This window comes from Pteropus medius, unplaced genomic scaffold (genome assembly GCF_902729225.1).
Source record: "Pteropus medius unplaced genomic scaffold, Ma_sr-lr_union100, whole genome shotgun sequence".
Lineage (NCBI taxonomy): Eukaryota > Metazoa > Chordata > Mammalia > Chiroptera > Pteropodidae > Pteropus > Pteropus medius.
Window position 1 is genome coordinate 12,598,285 of NW_024349798.1, and position 18,332 is coordinate 12,616,616.

Below are 18,332 nucleotides of genomic sequence, written 5' to 3' on the forward strand. Positions count from 1 at the left end.
ATTACCTAGAAGAGCCAGAGTAAAGAAGATTCTGAATAAATAAATTTTCTGGGTCATTAAGGAATCACCCCAGAAGGAAAAGATCATTGGCAGGCCTATGTTTGAGTATTGTCACCGCCACTTATTAACTGTGTGTTCTTAGTCAAGTCCCTTAACTTTCCAGGGTCTTTATTACTCTAGCCAAGGTTTCAAGGTTATTTTGAGGATTAGAAAGAAACGTATAAAGCATGGGGCATGTTTCGGGTGCTCATAAAAAGTTAGTTCCCCTCCCTCCTGCTTTTTCATTCATTTATTAACAGTGTATTGACTAGTGACCGGGTGTCTAGAACGTTCTGGGGGTATGTTGTCAAATGAAGCCATTTTGCCCATACCGTGAGGGGTCTAGTAGTAAAACATGTTCTTTTTAAAAAATCTTTCCAATTACAGTTGATGTGCATTATTATTTTATATTAGTTTCAGTTGTACAGCTTAGTGCTTAGACACTTATATAACCTACGGATTGATGCCCCACGATTAGTCTGGTACCCGTCTGACACCACACATAGTTATTCCAATAGGATGGACTACATTCCCTGTGCTGTACTTTGCATCCCTGTGACTACTTTGTAACTACCAATTTGCACTTCCTATAGGAAGAAGCTGGTGGTTTAGTGGTGTCACCTACTAAACGCCATCTGCTGAGGCCATATGATCATGAACACTTTCTGTGAAGAGGAATGGATACGGGCTCAGGACCATGAGGCAGAGAGGACTTTGACAAAGAATGTCGTATGATGGGAGTTAGTGAGATTTACGTTCGTCTGCGGCTAATTTTCTCTGGATCCGATATGAACATCCTCAGGAATCAAAACATCTCTTGCCTTGCCTCTAAGTTCTGTGGCTGAGGATGACAGCAGATGGGAGTTTGGTGGCAGGCATGGCCCACAGGTCTGTCATTGTTCGGCTTTAAGAGCAACAATATGACAATGGCTTCCAAAGTGGCAGATAACACAGACATTAATTAAACGAGCCAGTCTGGGTGGGCTCACTCTACCAAGACTCAGAAAGTGGAGATAAAAGCCAGGAGTTCCCTTTGAGGTTCAGACAGAGAGAAAAACAACATCCCCATCACCCTCTAATGCCCTCAGACAATCTGGTAAAACAGCAGGCTGTCAATCACCCAGTGAAGAAAACTGGTCCAGACATGCTTGGTGCCTGAAAAGAATGGGCTTGATACCAGCTATAAATCGATGTGAGGCAGTGTGAGCACCTACACAGGTGGTGACAGCCAGAATGGATTGGCTTTCATGTAATATCCTTAAAAGTCCAAATTCATGATCCTGGAATCCACAGCCTTCTGGTGAATTTCAACCTCGTTTCTCAGCTCCCTCCTTCCCCAAACACACCAGGCCCTTTTAGCTCTCACTGCAGTCTGCCTATTTTTGGGGCCTTATCAGATTATATCTCACTGTTGACCTGCTGCCTTGCCCACCTGCCCGGAAGGTCCTTTAAGGCAGAAGAAACTTCATTGTATTTCTCTTTTTAACTTGCCCCACAGTAGGACCAATAGAGCTTCCTTATTTGGCCCAGGCAGTGGGTTCTCAAAACTTTTTTACATTGAATGAACAAATGAAGGAAGGATGGAAGAGATTCCAGCCATTGTATCAGCTTGATGCATGGGATCAGGGTGTACCGCATTCACTGTGAACACCCAAGTGAGAGATGTAAAGCCCACCCTTGTTCATTCGGCTGTAAGTTATAAGTTGCAGAAGGAGATACTGACTCTCTCTCTGTTCTTTCTAAATCATTGTCCCTAGAAGTACCTAAGTCTTTCACCCTCACCTCCATGCAATAGCTATTCCTCATCTCCATCTAAGTATCAAACAGCCTTTGCTTACTTGCTTGACAACGTGACTAACCTCTCCCTGGATTCGGAATTTCTTTCAGAGCTGAAATCCCATTCTCGGGGCCTTCTTCGCTCTATTGCCCTCATCTCAACCCAACTAAAATGTGCTTTCTCGTGAGTAACTCCTCAGCTATCTCCTGTGGTGAGGGGAGTGGTTATAAACTCAGGCAAGGACCTAAAACTTGGTGAGTCCGCGGTCACACAGTATGTGGAGAGCCTTCAGGGACCCGTAAGTCTTCTGAAAATGAATATAAAATCTTGTGTGAGAGTTTGCCAATATCCGTTTCCCGGTTTGGAGAAAGTGTTATGGTCATGTAAGATGCCACTCTGAAAGGAAGCTGAATGAAGGGTACCTGGGACTTGTCTGTACTATTTCAGACACTTCTCGTGAGTCTGCAAATAAGTCAAAAGTAAAAAGTCTTTAAAAATCTTGTAAAGTGGCCAAATATGTAAAATAAAAAACAAAAATCTCGTGCCCGTACCTGTTTAGTTTTCACATCTTTTCTTCATTTCCTGAAGTGGAATTTGATCCACAAAATTTTATAAACCCTGATGTAACTACTTACATATTTCTGAGCCTTGGTGCCTTTGTCCCCCAGCATTGTATGTCCTCCCTGTGGGTTGCCATTTGCCGTCACCTATGCCTCCTTCCCCACGAAATGAGGGTGGCGGAAAGAGAGGGGTTGTTTTAAGTCTTGAGCATGGCAAAAACCAAGGACAGAAGTTCCTCTTGGTTTTCTAAGCTCAGGAAGAAGCATCTAAAATACAGTAAAATCTCTTGTATTGCAAAGGTCGGTTCCATGCTAGTATTTCTCTTATACTTTATCATGCTAAACAGAGTGTCACTGTTATTTCTGCATTTCAGAAGACCCTCCTTCAAGTACTTAATGTTTGAGTGGATAGAAAGTCCTGGTTTAGAAGTAATAATACGGGTTGAGTGTCATGAGTCCTTACTTACTCTTGGCGCTGGCTTTTCCAGGCATGGATCCCCAGATTCTCCGGACAACCTGTAAGCAGGGGATGGTTTTCAAGAGTAGAGCCACCCAGGTCTCCTCCTTCAGTTAGAAACATGACAGCCCATGGTTCCCACTCCACGAGAGAGGCAACGTGGCAACTGTGTTGGATTCAGAGATTGACTGAACCTGGAGACAAAAGAACTGAGTTTGAGTGTCGGTTCCTCTAGTTCTCAGCTGTCGGGTTTTGGACAAGCCACGTAATCTTTCCTCCCTCATGATGGAGTTATGAGAACTGCATAAAACAGGCATGTGAAAGCACTTCGAAAACTCCAAAGTAAGACACAGATCTGAGAGATTGTCGTCATCGAGGAGAAAGATGGGAAAAGATATGGGATCTAGACATGGGATCTAGATATGGGACAAAAATGGGATTTGAATATGGGGTCTGGAATATGGGCCAAACCTGTGCTATGCACTTTACAAAGTTATCTAAATTAAAAGCACTGACTGCCAGAATCACAGACCCAGGTAAGATATCTCTGTCACAGAGAGTTTTAATGTATTCCCACACAGAGGAAAGAGAGTGGACATGTTGACTTCCCGAGACCCAAGGGAAACCTATCCTATCCCACCTGTTCACTTAACAAATAAATACTCATCAGGCATACGCAGAGCATCAAACTCTATGATATATGCTGAGGGTATGAAAACCAATGGGATACTGGTCCCTTCTCTCCAAGGCTGGGGAGTTTAATATGTGAGACAAAAATGACTCTTTTCTAAGGAAAGAGGCAAAAGATAATCAAAGAAAAGCAAGCAGCTTTAGGGGATTTTTCCACTTAAAAGAATAATTGCCAACATCCAGAGGGTTTGGACCATCAATTCACATTGCAAGCAATCTTCTTAACTCTAATTCATCTCCATCTGCAGGCTTGGATGGTGAGAATTTTTGTTCTTAAGATATGGGGTCAGGAAAAAAAAAAAAGAAGATTCACTTCTGCTGACCAGACAACAGATAAGAAAGTAGGTGCATATTTTATTTGGTTTTGTTTCTGCATTGTCATGTTCAGTGGATGCTTTTTAAGATATGTTGTTTTTACATCAAAGCGATCATATGTACCGAGTTAAAAATATCAATCAGCTTTAAAAGGAAAAACAGAAGTCCTCTTTTTCCATGTCTCCTCATCTCCCTTCTTGGAGACCTTCCCAAAGGCAAGAATTTTTAATGGTTAGCTCTTTTTCCAGGAAGGTAGTAGCTCTATATATCTAAATAAGTGTATATTGCTATTTCAGACCTTAGTGACTGATTTCCCTGTTTGGGATGATAGGGTTTTATTCTCTTGTATAAGAGTGAGTTTTTTCCCCCACCTTGGATGAAAGTGAGGGGTCCGTGGTTCTCGGAGCCTGCGGTGTTTCTCTGGAATCCGGTACAGGCTTTTCCACCTTGAGGCTTTTGCAGGCTACAGAGAGATTGCTTTGATAGGGGCACTGTTGGCAGGTTCAGATACACAAGCAGCCTCCCCACAGGCACTGGCTGTTGCTTTTCCCCAGCTGGAATTGTTCAGGGAGGCCCAGGCCTCCCAGAATGTAGGCCGGCATTGCAAATGGGGAAGAAAAAAAAAACGAAAAAAAACCTTTCAAGATGGCAAGCTATTTGGCTGGAAGTCTAGGGATAGCTCTGGGGACCCTACTGGAGGAAGAACTGAGTAGGTGGTAGTGGGTGGAAAAGAGAGAAGAAGCAAGGACATCTGCATAGGTCCTGGCACAGCTCAGAGAAGAGAGGGATGAAAAACAGCCACTCTCAGGAACGAGACCTTAATATATGATAACAAATGTGTGGGGAGCCGAAGGGTTGTGCCCAGCACTGGGACAAACGTAAGTCAGTGATTCGGCAAAAACACAGGTTGTCCTCACATCAGATTCAGGACTAACATAAAACCTTCCGGAGGGAGAAAAGGCTTAAAATTGCTAATGAAAAGAAATGCCCCCTAAAAAAAAATGAATATTTATTGTGTTGCTGAAGCAGAGAGACTATGGGTAGATAAGATCTCAAAAGATTGATGTATCTAATTATTATACACACACACACACACACACATATGTATATATATGTATATATGTGTGTGTGTATATATATATATATATTTTTTAAGTGTCTGGCTTAAAAAACGTTAAAAGGAAGCAAAATGGGACGATATTCTGAGCAAAGATGACAAGCCAAAGCTTGATATTCTTAACATAAAAGAGCTCGTAGACTCATTATGAAATTCACTAAGATGCTGAAAGCTAAAATAGACAGGAAAATAAAAACCACAAAGAGGCAACAAAATGGCTTTAAAAACATACGGGAAAATGTTCCACCTTACTAGTAATCAAAGAAATGCAAATTAAAGTGGAGATACTATTTTCAGCGAGCGAACGTGTAACATTTCCGGAAAGCCAGAATACCCGGCCCGAGGGGGTGTGGCGAAGCTGGTACTCTCGCACACTGCTGGAGGCAGGATGCGTCTGTGCAGCCCTTTCAGGAGGCAGTTTGGCAATGCGTATCAAGATCCTCAAAAATATCCATGCTTCTTAACAATTCTACCTCCATGGTAGCAATCCTACATGCGGCGAAAAATGTTTGTATTAGAAAACTCCACTGCAGTGTTTTCACAGTAGTGAGAAGATCTACAATCTAAATGTGTAACAAGACAGGAAATAGTTAAGTAAATGATGGATTCCATTTGTTGAATTATTATTATAAGCTTATCAGCCATTAGCCGTGAGTCAGCCCGGGTCTGTTCTTGCTTATCTTCTCTGTGTCCCAGGGAGGGCTGCTTGCATTTCTGCTCGTGCTTTGTGCTTTCTTATCCGTAAAAATCGGACTAATGGGCTCCTGCGGGGTGGTTCTGAGAATTTGGCTCGATATTTGGCACATTTATCGGGAGCGCTTTTCCTGTTTCTAAGTCTTTCTGGATTTAGCGCCTGGCACTGTTCTTGTGAGTGTTGGGGTAGATATTTCTGCTACTTGAAGAGATGCCTGCGGTCAAAGAATTTCACGGGGAAAAGCTTCAGCAGAGAGGAAAAAGGACTAAAAGATTTGGGGGCCAAGGCAGATCCAGCTGGAGGCACCTGCTACAGGCATGCACGGGCAGCGTTTCAAGGACCCCACATACTACCCCTCGTCCTTCTCCTGAACCTCCCTCGATTAAACTGGGGTTGAATAGATGTTTTTGCACTAGATACGGAGAGTGGGGTAGGTAGGGGTTGGGGAGACATGTCTGAGAAACCATTCCTTAGGCACGATGAATAATTTTCTCTTTGAAATACTCGTGCTTTGCAAGATGCTTAGCAGTACAGGACGGTCCCCACGTGGAGGAGGACGTGGAGGGAGCCCTCTGCAGTGTCTTGTTATCATCCTCGATGTCAATGTGTCTTCCCTTCTCCAATGGCAGGCACAGTTTCTTTTGATTGCTCCTTCCTAATGAGCTAAAATGTCTTCATATCAATACTGGCATCCCTTTCATTAAAAAAACAAAAAACAAAAAACACGCAGCCAGAAGAAATAGCAATTCTTGGAGGAACCGCCATCACTAGCTTTGTGACACATTCCGCATGTATTAGCTGAATACCTATTATGTGCCTGTAACTGCAGAACCGATCCAAACCTGCCTTGTCCTGTTTCTAATGAGAAGCTGAGTCCTTTTTTCAGAGATAACGGAACAAGGCCGCAGATTATGCAGTCGGACGGTCAGACTTGTGCTGTGCAGAAAGAATTCACCCAAGTATAACTTTTCAGCATCACCAGGTCAAAATCCGCTGCACACACATACTAAACGCCCCCTGATTCGAACATGCAATGCATGAAAAGCCGTGAGCCTCTAGCGCCGGCACACAAAACTCTCATTGTGCGGAAATAATGTCACTCTAGAGAACATGCACGACGCCCCCGCTTCTTCCTTTGAACGTAACCCCAAAACCCTCAGTTGGTGAGACAGAGTCGAGCCTTGCCTCCTGTCTCCTCGCTGGTCGACTTTGCTATAAAAGCCTTTTCTTTTCTCAAAAGCTGGTGTCACGGTATTAGCTTCTGTGTGCGCTTGGCAGTGAGCCGCTGCTCAGTAACATGCCCACTGGACACGTATTACCTGTTATATCTATATGCCTATTACCAGTTATGGGTGTAGCTATCATGTGTCTGCAATGGACAGGTGTAGAAGTTAATACATGGTCTCGGCTCTCAACAAGCCAGGATCAGGTAGTGGAAACATCCAGGTCAAGAAATAACTATAACGTGGAGTCGGACAAGCTCCACAGTTGGACCAGCAAAGTGCCGTGGTGGCAGAGGGAAGAGGAGAGTCCGTTCAGGAAGGGGAATCAAGGAAGGCTTTCAGGAGGTGGTGAATTTGAGCCTGATCCTTGAGAAAGAAGTAGGCTTGTAGAGGTTTGCAAGCAGAGCCATGTAGGGGTGTCACAGCACACCTCCATCCACTCAGGCCACACAGGTGTGGTTCTGAAGGCGGCGATCCCTGGATTAAGTCTCACCTCAGTCAGTTATCAGCTGCGATACTGAAAATCTGCTCAGTCTCTTTAAGCCTCACTTTCCTCTTATGAAATATGGACAAGCAGTATGTAGTCTATGGGGCATATGCAAGAATGAATCTTTCTCCACCTCTGCAGGAATGCCCAGATTCCTGGAGATCGTAAACAGGAAGCCCTTCTTCTAAAATGAAGATTTTTAAGTACCCTCTGCTCCCGGCCTACCTGTCTCTGTTTGCTCTCTTAAGAGTGAGCCTCTGTTGATTGATTCCCTGTATCATGTTGGAAAAGTTACTTCCCTTCTCTGTACCTCAGGCTCCTCATCCAAAAAATGAGGAAAGTAGGCAAAAGACCTCTTTCAACTATTATGCTCTATGAGTGCACTAAGCATATGCAAAGGTCCTGGGGTAAAATACTCAAAGCAGAATAGAAAATGGAAAGAATAAAGCGGGGATGGCCAAAGTAAATTTATAGAGGTAGGTGGGAATCTGTGACCCAGAGAGGTGATATATAACTTGCCCGAGGCCATATACCTTGTAAATAGAGGATCTGGAATTGGGTCCCAGGTCCAGGTAACCAAAATCCATGTTTCTGCAATCACCATAGACCTGATGAGACCTGGCCTCTAGAAAACCGCCCCCTAATGGCAAGGCCGACATCTGCCGAAAGTTAGTTGTAGTTAAATGCAAGGACATTGCAATGAGACCCTGAGAGGCTGACCCAATTATCACCACTCTACCTGCCACAGAAAGTTCAAAACCAGCCACACTGGGAGGAAGTGTTTGCTGGGCTCTGATAAGGCCTTAAATGGAGCAGTTTAAGGCCCTGCCTTGCGCACCAGACGCTAACAGAATCCAACTGTTTAATGAAAAATACAGTTTGTCTTTCATTTACATTTCCCCCGATGGTGAGGGTCTCTAGGCTGCAGCTTGGCTGAGACAAAGAGTAGGACTTTATAGCATTGGGCTGATGTGTTTCTCAAGACTGTAGGATTCTGCAGACCCAACCGGGAGGGTAAAAGACACCACTGCAACTCTCCAGGCACCTCCACTGGGCTTTTAGAAGGAGACCTTTTGTACAAGGCAAAGCAGACTTAGAAACAGAATGTACCTTCCTAATGATGCTCTTTTAGGGTGGGTAGGAAAGGAGAAAATGAGGGAGGCTGCATGAGTTTTGCAAGAACGTATTTACAATTAAATTGCGTTTTAAAGGGAATGTGGAAATCCTTGCTCCGCAAAGAAGCAAGGTGGAGAGAAGCCAGGAAATTGTAGTAGGAAGTTAGAAAGTGACACAGGTTTTGGAGTCCAGAAGACTTGAGCTGAAGAGCTGATCTGCAATTATCAGTTGTATGACCTTGGTCAATTAATCTAGCTCAGAATCAATGTCTGAAAATAAGGATAATAATATACTTACATGATGAGGTGATTGTGCAGGTAGTTACACAGCAGTCATTGAATATATTTTTTCTCTGTCTTATTAATCAAGAAATACGTATAATAAACAGGAAATGGGGAGGGACAAATCACCTTGGAATCATAAAAGTAGGCTCTAATTAGTAGCTCTAATTAGTGTATAGTAGTTATAGTAGTTGGCACCTTGAAATCACTTGGAATCTCTCTTCGAGAGGAAATCACTTTCGAGCCACTCAAAGTAGCATCCCGTAGAGAGTGGAGAAGGGTCTGGGGCTACTCTTGGGATGCAGATCAAGCGGTCCCCTTCTCTTGAAAAAGGGAAGTATATAAGGCATTTGGGTTCTGAGGGTTTAAGAGAAAGAGTGAACTGATTATGACTTCGGACCTTGAGATGGGAAGTGGGTGGGGCCTGGGGGTTCTGTGGGTCGCCGGGGTATGTCCCGAGATTGACACTCAAATGAAATGCTGTAATAGTGAGTTCACATTTGAGCATCCTTGGCCAAGCTTGATTCAAAGGGAATGAGATTGAAAAGAATTACAATGCTGATCCTGGAGCCATAGCATCGAGGTGGACAGAGGATAAAGGTTATCTGCTAGACTCTATAGTACGGTGATTCTCTTAGTCTGTAGAATCATCTGGAAAGTTTTGCAAACAAACACGGGTCGTGAAACCTCTACCCCAGGCCCATTAAATCAAAACCATCATGTGTAGTCAGGCTGGAGAACCACAGGTGCAGACCCATTTTAAAAAGCATTCAGACGGGATCGGGAGCGTTCAGGGTGGTTTGGCCACAGGACGGGTCGTGAGACTGTCACGCTAAGTGAGATAAATCAGACAGAAGAAGTTGAGAACCATATGATTTCACTCTTCTGTGGTATATCGAACTGAAAGTGACAAACGAACGTGACAGACGGAGAGTCGTGGACACGCACTACAGTTTAGCAGTGACCAGAGGGAAGGAGGGGAGGGTGGGAGGCAGATAAAGAGCAAAGGGTCAAATATATGGTGACGGAAGGAAATTTAACTTTGGGTGGTGAACACACAATGCAGTATACATGACGTATTATTGAACTGTACGCTTGAAACCTATAATTTGATTAACCAGTGTCACCCCGATAAATTTAATAAATAAATAAATAAACTTTTAGAAAAGCGTTCAGGTTGTTTTCAGTTTGAGGCCGTGATGAATAAAACTGCTATGAACATCTATGCGTGAGTCTCTGTGGACAATGGTGAATGGCTAGCGAATATGGTCTGTCCAGGCAATGGGGTTTTTTCAACAATAAGAAGGAACAAACTCGTACACATAGTACATCATGGATGAGCCTCAAATACATCAGATGAAGTAAAAAAGAAAAAACAGACACAGAGACCACACAATGTATAATTCTCTTGAGAGGAAACGTCCAGAAAAAAATAGAAAGGGAAGTAGATAAATGTGTGCCTACAGTTAGGGGTAGAAATAATGATTTTACCTGTAAATGAGCATGAGGGACCGTGTGTGTGCGTGCATGTGTGTATGTGTAAATGTTCTCGGACTGATTTATGATGATGGCTGCACCACTCAGTAAAGATACTAAAATCACTGAAGTGTAAAACTGAAATGGATGAATTTCATGATATGTAAATGATACCTCAATAAAGTTGTTTATAAAGGCGATTCGGTGAGGCAGCAAGCAGCCGCGGTGGCAGAGGACTGTTTAGAAGCCCTGGATTTTCCTGCATGAGTGTGCAAGCTGGACGGACTACCCCGCTCGCCCAAACCCCTACCACATGGAGGCTGCATAAGACCCTAGTGTTTCCTGGAGTACAGGAAGTTGATGGGGAGACCTGTGAGAAGGCTATCGGAGTTTTTGCCAATCTAGGAGGTGAGGATTCTGATTACTTCAAAAATAAAAGAAGCATCACCATTTTGCACACTAAGCGTATAGAGCAACTGATACCCGTTATGTGAGGATTATACGAATGATATATATACAGGTAGAGCGCCTGGGCAGGTGGAAGATAAATACTAGTCCCTTTCTCTGCCTCAAGAAAAGCCTACTGTTTTTCTCTCATGATCTATCCCCCATTCCATTATTCCCCACCAGAACTACATGCGTATCTAATGAGATTCTCATTTTCTCCACAGCCCTTAGAATCACCCATGTCCTTTGTCATTACTAAAGACTTTTTTGATTGTTTCACCGATGTTGTCTCTCCCTCGCTCTCTTGGCTTTATTTTTATTTGGGACTTTAACTCTCGGGAGAAATGAAGCTATTGCTTCCTCTCTCATTTTCTGAACTGGGAAAGCCGTGGAACCAGAGCGGTGACAGTGACTTGGCTAAGCCCTCAGCTGATTGCTGTCAGCACCGGCGCCTTTCACAGCAGCACACGGACTCAGCTCCTCCTCAGCTGCAAACAGTCTGCAGAAGAATGACGAAGAAGCCAATTTCTGACCATGAGACCCCACCTCGCACCGGTGCAGACAGAGACCTCAGCCTAGTGGTAAGACGAATCATTGATAATGGAGAGACTTTGAAATCTCAGGTGTGCATTGAGCAGCTGCGTGACTGTGGGCACGTCACTTCATTCTCTAGACTTTTTCTTCATCTGTTAAATGGGCATGCCTATTGCGTAAGGCAGTTATGAAAATTCGATGAGATGGCTTATGCAAAGAGGCCACAGGTCCAGGTTCTGTGGCTCAGTGAATTCTCGTTTTCTCCCCTAAACCACAGAAAATTAAGAAACCGATGGATTGTCGTGAATTGTTGAAGTCCGTGACTATCTATGTCTCTGACAACAGAAAACACTTGCAGATCTGGCAGTCCCAGGGTCATCGATCAGAGCATCACTTTTGAGTGAGTGAGTTAGAACTGAAAATAGCAATGTTGAAAGTAAATCTGGGCTCTTCCGGCAAGGTTGCTTTTAGGAATGAACCGCCTGCTGTGTGACCTTGAGATTGTTCCTTTAGTGACTTGAGAAAGCTATCTTAGTTTTCTCATCTAGGCAAAAGTAACATATTTGGCTGGATAGGTGTCTATAATACATGCCATTTGCTTGCTGACTTCTCGTTTGAAGCCTTGTAAAATCAAAACATAAAAATGTATTTCAAAAAAAAAAAATGTGTTTCTGCCCGTCAGTTTATTGGCCCATTCCAGCGTTATTGGGGCACCTGATAAAACGAGAAGCTGGATCAGTCATCATGTTGAATTGTCACTTTTGTTCATGGATGTTTTTAATTTAGTATCTTAGCTCTCACTCCTCCCATGTGACTCCATTTTGATGCTCTGGATAAATTTCCCATTGTTATACACTACCAGATTGTGTTGCTTTAAGGTCAGCTTTTATGGTTTGATTACTTACATATATATGCTTAGGAAGTATACTTTATACTGCTAACATCCTCTTTAAAAAAAAAAAAAGGTTCTCTTTTCCTCGGTAATCAGTTGAAATGCCTTGCAGAGGTTACTCACTCCTACCATTTTGAATGCAAAGGCTTGCAAATGGTTTTATTCTAAATTTTAATTAATTTTTCCAGCCTCTAGCAGTTGTGCAGTGAAGTGGCGGTTAAAGCCCCTCGGTAGAGATAATGTGGGCAGACAGAAGGGAGCCAAATTACTGCTAGCCGACCCTCTCGGTAGAAAGCTCCCGATTGCGTCAGGTGGCCCGAATTCCACTCTGAGTGGAATCAGAATGCTTGAAAAAGTCATTCATGTTGCCTTGAAGCAGGAAAAGCTACTTAGAGCCATGGCAGCCGTCCCTCTGGGGGAAATGCAGTGGAATCCAACAGGTCGCAGGGCAAGCTTGCTCATTACCTGCAGATGCAACACCTCAGCCGACACCGAGAATTCGGTCCGCTGTTCTCTGGTCTAGGAGAAACTCCCAAGATCCACCGGAAGGTGGGCCCAGCATGCCCATTGTTGAGTCCCCTTTGAGTTGACGATGAATATTCGATGTGGCATGGATATCCATCACTCAATATCAAGTGTAAATTCCTCAAATTTGATGACAATGCGTGTAGTCAAATATCCTTGTATGCAGAAGGCATGGGTCTGAGTTCAGCTCTGTTTTCTTCTGGTTGTATAAGACAGGTCAGTAAAGGAGATAATAATCCTCGCCTCGCAGAGATGCTGTGAGCATCAATTGTGATGATACTTCTAAAACCCTGAGTCCTGTGACTGGTTAGGCGTTCAACACACGTTTCTTTCCAGGTATTTTCTATGCCTATTTTTTACATAATTGAGATTGCGCTGCATGTACAATCTTGTCTGATATAGAAATACAAGTTCATAGTCATATTCTGTCGGAACTTAAGACTTTGATTTATTGTTCTCGCAGATGATATATAGTTCTGATTTCTTTTTACATAAACTTTTCCCCTTTCTCTTCACTATTTCAGCATTTTTAATTGGTGTGATCATAATGTACTGTCATATACATGAATTTGATTTAGCAACATTTTAAGGATACCTGCATCTGTGTTCAGGAGTAATTTTAATCTGTAATTTTGCTCGTTTTTGGAATGTCTTTGATTTAAATATCAGCATCATGCTGGAGGCACAAAACATGTCAAAAAGTGCTTCCTCTTTCTCTGTTAAAAGAGTTCGGTGAGATTTCTGCCATATGTTTGATAGAATTTACTAGTTAAACCACCTTCACTTCAAATTTTCTTTGTGGGAAAGTTTTTGTTAAATTCAATATCTTTACTAATATTACCTATTTAATCCTTTCAATACCTCCAGGATCTGTGGAGCTAATAACTTCTCTTTCAATCCTGATTTTGTTAATTTGCATTCTTTCTTTCTTTTTTTTCTTTTTTTTTTTTGATCAGTCTAGCTAGGATTTTAACAATTTTGTTGATGTTTTTAAAGAAGTAACTTTGGGCTTTATTAATTTTTTCTTTTTTTTTCTTTTATCCATTTCGTTGATTTTTGATCTTTATTATTTCCTTCCCTTTTACTTCTCTTTTTCTACTTTATGCAATGTTAGGTCATTAATTTCATATCTTTCCTTTCCCAATGTCAATTTTTCTTTTGAGGACTTTATATTTATATAAGATCATTTGATACTGTCTCATAGGATCATGGGGCCCTGTTAATTTTTCTTTATTCTTTTTTCTCTTTGTTTTTTAGATCTGATAACTTCCAATTATATGTCTTAAAATTCACTGATTTGCCTATCCAGTGAGTTTTTAAATTACAAGTACTATATTTTAATTATTCTATTTTTAATTTCTAGCCTTTTCATTTGGTTCCTTCTTATAGCTTCCATTTAATTTTTGAGATTTTCTATCTATTCTCTCATTAAGATAGAATTTTCCTTTAAATATTTTCTTTAATCATTTGGACATATTTATAATAGGTGCTTGAAAATCTTTGCTTAGCCTACATTTGGATCAGCCTGGGACTGCTAGATAGCGACAACTTTATTTTTCTTGACTATGGATCACTTTTTCTTTGTAAAACTAGTGTTTCTCAATTGAATACTCTATATAGTACATAATATAATATGGATATTTGGGATTCTGTTTTTCTAAAGAGTATTGATTCTTGTTCTAGCAGGCAGTTCAACGACTGGCTGATCACCATGGACTTGTGGGGTTTGGTTTCCATTTTGCTTGTGAAAATCTAAGAAAAAAGTCAAATTAACTTGGCTGACGTCATGGCTGTTATGTGGGGCAAAAAAGTATGATTTGAACGCAGATCTGTCTGGCTATGGTGTCCATGCTTTTACCCCATTCCATACCCTCAGAATCTAAACTGTCTTCCCCGAAGATCTTATTTGGGCTTGTTTTTAGGCTTTGCGAAGGCAAGCCGAAGGAGGTCTTGGATGTATCTTTATCCTAACATCCAGGAAGCATTCTTGCATGTCCGCTGGATTTTGGCTGTGTTGAGAATACATTAGCAAGGTCCCCCACTCTAGGGCCAGACACTGACATCTCTGGGCACCTTTCTTCCTCTGTCACTCTGGACCTCTAGTGTCTAATTCCATTTTCAACCCATAGAAGCTTTTATATGGTGAACCTGGGGAGGCTTCACTGTGAGTCTGTCAACTTGCATGGGACTTTTAGGGTTTCCTCTCTATACAGCGTCTGTCTCTTTGATACCCTCATTAAGCATTGCTTCATTATTTTATTGACTCATTCTTTAAACAGATTCTGAGCTTCTTCCTTTCAGATGTTGTGAACTCAGACCTATGTGTCCTCAGCTCAGCCTAAGTGCTGTTCTCAGACTCTGGTGTACTGTGTCACGCTGGGGAAATTTTCCCCAGGCAGACAGCTGTGTGATCATGGGGCTCACCTGGGAGTGTCCCCTCTTTCAGGTATTATAGTTTTATGCTGTTTTCCACTAAAAATCTGTTGACACATATTTTGCGTAGTTTTATAGTTGGTAACATTGGGAGACTGGCCCAGCATCAGTTATCCAGTCACAGAGAAACAGAAAAATTGATCGTTTTATTTTAACATCTGGAATTTAGGTAACGTCATCAGGACATATTTAGGCGTGTCATCTGTCTTCCTTATCACTGCATTTAAAGCAATGCCTGACGCCCACGTGGTCAATCAAAATCTGTTGAATAAATGATATACCCTGGCTGCTACCCTAACCTGGTCAGTCCTCTCTTCAGCTCAGGAAAACGTTCCTTTGTTATTTACTTGATAATTTCCCCTCTTTCGGGAACATTTACTAAACATACGTTTGACCTTGTGGATATATCGTGGCGCCCACCTCCCGCATTTGTAATCTTTTCCACCAGTTCTGGGAAAATTCTCCAACTTAGTATGCCAGCCCGATTTTCTCCATCGGTACCCGTTCTGCTATGCGGACCAGCTACCTACAAAGTTGTAGTTTTGCAATCGTGGTTTTAAAGTTTTGTTTTTGAGAATTCTGGTTGTTTATTTTCCTTTGCAGCCTGTTCCTCCTTCTTGATGTGGTAACTTGATACGCTTCCTTCAGTTTATTGTGTTAACTGTTCCCTCACACATTAATTTGCTGTTTATTGTATATCGAAGTTCCTTTTCACACTGTTAGGTTCCTTCAGATGTATGGTATTTATCGGTTGCTCTTCATAATGATGGAGGAAATTTAAATTGAGTGATGTTGGCAGTGGCGGAGCAATCTTCAGTCCAAGCGAAATTGCACGTTCTCTTGGCAATGGACACAGAGTTAGATCGTAAGGACCTTGGTGCTTGGTTTTTGTGAGAATAGAGTGGAGGAGGGGACGGGAGACGAAGCGGGCTTTCCTTTAAGGCGTGTGAGTGGAGGAGTTTTCATTTTGAATGTCACCCCCCCGTCTTTTCTGGAAGCTGTGAGTCGTCTGAGGCACAACCCCACTTCGCTGGCCATGGACCTTACACTAGGAGCCTTTGTCAGAATTTCTGAGTAAAAGATCCATCTGTACTAAAAACATTATGCTAGGGACGAATGTCAATCAAGCCATTCTAATATTCAGGGTCTGGCTTAATTGTTCTACCTTTTAATTCCTCACCCTTCTGAGAACCCACAGCCATGCTTTTTATCCCTCTACTGCCCAGGTCATTTCTTTCCGGCTGCTTTTCTCTTCCATTATAGTGTACTGACAGTACTTTTCTCATTCTCTCAGTTCTTTTATGGATTTTTAAAAGATGCGTATACTCTTCTTCTTCATTTTAGTCATGCATATTAAGCCAGGAATCTCCACGTACAATTTTATATCCTATTTACCTGTACCCAGGCATTTTCCTTGTCATAAATTTATTCACATTCATGTAAAATCTGAGTCAAGAGCCCAGATAAAACAGGCAAACAGATCTAAGTGAGTCACTTGTCTGGGTAAAATATAACAGCCAGTGTTTGTTTATTCCACAGTGATTAGAAAATGATTAAATCAATATTAGGGAAAAGAGTAACGAGAAGGAACATGTAATTTGCAAAGTCCATCTGAGAGCTTTAATGTGTGTTTATTTATCACTAGGGGACGACTGTTGATAAAAACAGAGCTTCATTCTAAATACCTCAGAACAGCAGACATTGATGGATAGAATAGATTTTCGAGAAGGCAATGGAATTAGCAGAGAGGACAAATAAACTTCTTGGCCCCGTAGCCACAAAATACTTATTAGAGACCTTACAAACATATTTCCCTTAAAAAGGTGATGCTGTGGGGTTTGCCTGTTTATCTCTTTTAATAAGAGCTGGGCTGAGCGAATTATGGTCACTGTGCAGCGGGAGTGGGGTTAGGGGTTTGTACATTTTTATATATTTTTTCGCTCATCACTTTATTGATTCACTCACTAAACAAATATCAATTAAGTATCCTCAACAGACACAAACACCACCTCTACAATTAAGGAACTCACCATCTAACAGAAGAGGGGACCAGTAAGCCCATCCTTTATAACTAAAGTGATCCTACAAGAAGACTAATAAAATGGTCTATTAGATCCCATAAGAACCTACTACAATTTGGGGGAAAGAGAATGCTTCCCAAAGGAAGACCAGCTAAATAGGTACCAGATGGACTGGTAGGAGTCAATCAGGTAAAGAACAACAGAAAGGGCTTTTTGGTTGGAGAGAAAAATATGCAAACATTCGGAGGCATTATTGGGAATGATATGGTCCAAAAGAGCTGTAAATAGACCCACATGGCTGAAGGAAAGACTGTGACGGGGAAAGAGCAAGAAATAATGCTGGAAAGGTTAAGTGAGAGTCAGAAGTGCAGGCTCTTTGATTTGTCCTGAGCTTCGTGCAGAGAGAGCGGCATAATCAAGTTTGGCTGCAGAGTGTAAACTAGATGACAGATCAGAACTGGAGTTGTGGAGACCACTTAGGGGAGTGTCGCAGAAATCCAGCTGAGCAGTGGTGGTCACTTTCACTAAGGTGGTATCAGCAAAAATGAGGACTACTCAATAATTACAACAAATAGAATTCGGTGGGTGTTTGCACCTAAGGGTGAGGGAGAAGGCTGTATCAACGTTGACACCCTTTCACGAATGGGTGAATGCACACCCATGCCTGGAGATTGTGGATGGGAATGGTGATGGAGGAGCTTTGGGAGACGATAATGTGTTCGGTTTTGGACATCCGACTACGTGACACCAGTGGAACTATGTGGTACGTGGCATGTTATATTTGAATATCGCTCATGTGGGAAATCTGAGTGGAAGATTATGTCTGCGAGGCCTAAGTGAGCATGATAATTGAAAACATGAGACTAGGTAAAAATCAACCAAGAAAAGATCAAAGGATAAAATATCAGAGAGATAAGAGGAAAAAAAGATAAAATATCAGAAAGTTAAGAGGAAAACTCAACTAGGTTGGTATATTTGTCAGTTCAGGCTGCCACACAAAATATCATGGACTGGATAGCTTAAACTACAGAAATTTATTTTCTCACAGTTCTGGAGACTGGAAGTCCAAGATCACAGTGCCAGAATGGTTGGGTTTTGGTGGAAGCCCTTCTACTTCCTGGCTTGTAAATGGCCATCTTCTTGCTGTTCACACAGGAGAGAAGAGAGAATGGAGGAGGAGGAGGAGTGGAGGGAGGAAGAGAGAGAGTAAGAGAGAGAGAGGAGAGAAGAGAGAGAGAGAGAGAGAGA